The 2,756-nt window shown below is 43.9% G+C and overlaps 1 pseudogene; it reads right to left on the bottom strand.

Moving 5' to 3' along the window:
• Positions 1–1,199: 1,199 nt before the first annotated feature.
• On the bottom strand, positions 1,200–2,524 carry LOC144820148 (KRAB-A domain-containing protein 2 pseudogene; annotated as a pseudogene).
• Positions 2,525–2,756: the final 232 nt, after the last annotated feature.

The following is a 2,756-nucleotide window of genomic DNA, read 5'->3' on the forward strand; positions in this document are numbered from 1 at the left end:
GTTGCAGCACAAAAACACCTTCTATTTTGGCACTTTGATCTTGTACATACATTTCACGACTTAAAGAAGAATGCGAACAGAATATTGTTACCGGTAAAACACAAAGCAGAACTGGCATGACCTACAGAATGCGAACAGAATATTCTTACCGGTAAAACACAAAGCAGAACTGGCATGACCTACAGAATGCGAACAGAATATTCTTACCGGTAAAACACAAAGCAGAACTGGCATGACCTACTTGTTGCAGCACAAAAACACCTTCTATTTTGGCACTTTGATCTTGTACATACATTTCACGACTTAAAGAAGAATGCGAACAGAATATTGTTACCGGTAAAACACAAAGCAGAACTGGCATGACCTACAGAATGCGAACAGAATATTCTTACCGGTAAAACACAAAGCAGAACTGGCATGACCTACTTGTTGCAGCACAAAAACACCTTCTATTTTGGCACTTTGATCTTGTACATACATTTCATGACTTAAAGAAGAATGCGAACAGAATATTGTTACCGGTAAAACACAAAGCAGAACTGTCATGACCTACTTGTTGCAGCACAAAAATACCATCTATTTTGGCACTTTGATCTTGTACATACATTTCACGACTTAAAAAAGAATGCGAACAGAATATTGTTACCGGTGAAACACAAAGCAGAACTGGCATGACCTACTTGTTGCAGCAGGGAAGGCTAGAGTGACATTTTGAATTGCACTTAATTTTCTTTTTCACACAAAGGCACCTCATATTTTGTCATTTCGTCTTGCACATACACCTGATGAATCCTTGGCCGCTTCCTGTGGACTGAGAAGTAGCTGCAGATCGGAGAGGTATTTCGTGGTCAGGAAAGTCTTCAATTCTCATTAAGTTCTTTGGACATATACGGTGAATTGTGATCTGGCGTAAAGTTGCTTCAAGATTCCTTGTGCAGTTCCAAGTCGGTAAAAGCCATCTTCTGTCACGTTCATAACAACTGCCAAGAGATTGCATGAGTCACCCCGCCCTTTGTCAAATTCGGGAATCGGAACTCGCACAGTGGCACCCAAAGGCACAGGAGGAATTTTTTTTCAGAATCCTTTTTCATTTTTTGGGCCTGAATCTCAAGGTTTGATTTCAATTCCATTTTACTTTGGATGGCTTTCTCAATATTGAAGCAAACATTGCACAAAATGCTAACCCCATAACCTTCTACTTAGTCGCCGTCATCGTCTTTAGAAGAATGTCCACAGATGGCATGAGCGTTTTGGCCACACTTTCGACATGTATGAGCACCGCTGGTTTCTTTTAAGCAGACGCAACAGATAGCGGAAGACGAAGGATTTTCGGTAACCACGTAAATGGAAGGCTCTTCGATAACCATGGCTTCATCACTGTTTTTATTTCCTCCATCATGGATTGCATTCTCAGCTATGTCTTCTGCAGGGAGCTGTGCCTCTTGCATTGATTCATCTCGTCTTTCTTCCTGCTGTTGTGTGTTTTGCACGCTCTCTATTATTTTTTCGAGCTCTTCCTCAGTCTCTACGACTTGTAAAACGTCGTCAGGCAGGGACGACGTCAAGAGACCTACTCTAGCTTTGCAGCCAAACAGAGCTTCGTATGGTGACCTCTTAATCCCAGAATGAAAAGCTCTGTTCTTCATAAGTTGGACGAACCGCAGTCCCTCACTCCAGCAGCTAGTTTTTTCATCTTGCAGCCAAGCACACAGCATATTTTCAATGTCCTGATTAGCTCTTTCGACGCTCCCCTGACTTTGTGAGTGGCACGGCTTACCATGGACGATCTTCAAGGTGGGCCAATACTCCTTTAGGCTGGTTACCACATTGTTTGCAAATTCCCTGCCGTTATCGGACTGTAGAATCTTGGAGCACCAAACAACGTAAATATGTCGATGAGCTTGTAGGCTACTTCTTCCGCTCTCTTTGATTTCAGAGCCGTGAGAACTACAAACTTAGTGAGATGATCTTGGTACACCATTATAAACTTGTACTCTCTGTCAGGATGGGACTGAAAGGAGTTGAATTCAGAAAAAAACATTGGCTTGACCACAACACCTTTTTTAACACCTTTTTGCTTCTTCTGGCAAGGCTCACAAAGGTGAATGTACAGCTCAATATCATGACTGGTAATGTTCTTATACTTGGGTGAAAGTTCTTTCAACATCCTGTCCCGTCCTCCATGACCAATAGCCAAATGGGGCATATGGAGTACCTCAAATAACTCGGAGTCCGTGACGTAAAACTGAATAGCACTCGTACCTTCTTCAACAGGATAGATCAACTTAGTCGTATTCTCGACCATTATGTCATAGTGTTTCACCAGCCAATAGTCCCGTCGTTCCTTCTTAATGGTCGTCTTAGCCTTTTTCACATCGTCCACTAACTTTTGGTAACTGGTTTCGGTTAGGAAAACACAGTTTTTAGCAGCATTGGCTCTTACTTGAGATAATTCATCGCAGAACCGTCGTTGCATGTCAGCATGGCGTGATTCCTGTCGTGGCACTACACTCCCTTCCGACATGGTGATACAAGAACCATGGGAAAGGATGACGGCAGAGCGTCTGTGGAACCTCAGCTGGATGCTATACACGACCTCTGACCCTGCTTGCAGGCAGGTCGCTCCCCACACCACCGCACGGCTGCCACCTGCTCTTTGCCTGGTTACTTCGCTGTCTCTGCCCCTCGCTTGCTGGCAACTTGTGCTGTCTCTGCCCCTCGCTTGCTGATAACCTGTGCTGTCTCTGCCCCTCGCT

Source organism: Lissotriton helveticus, chromosome 2_1 (assembly GCF_964261635.1).
Source record: "Lissotriton helveticus chromosome 2_1, aLisHel1.1, whole genome shotgun sequence".
Classification (NCBI taxonomy): domain Eukaryota; kingdom Metazoa; phylum Chordata; class Amphibia; order Caudata; family Salamandridae; genus Lissotriton; species Lissotriton helveticus.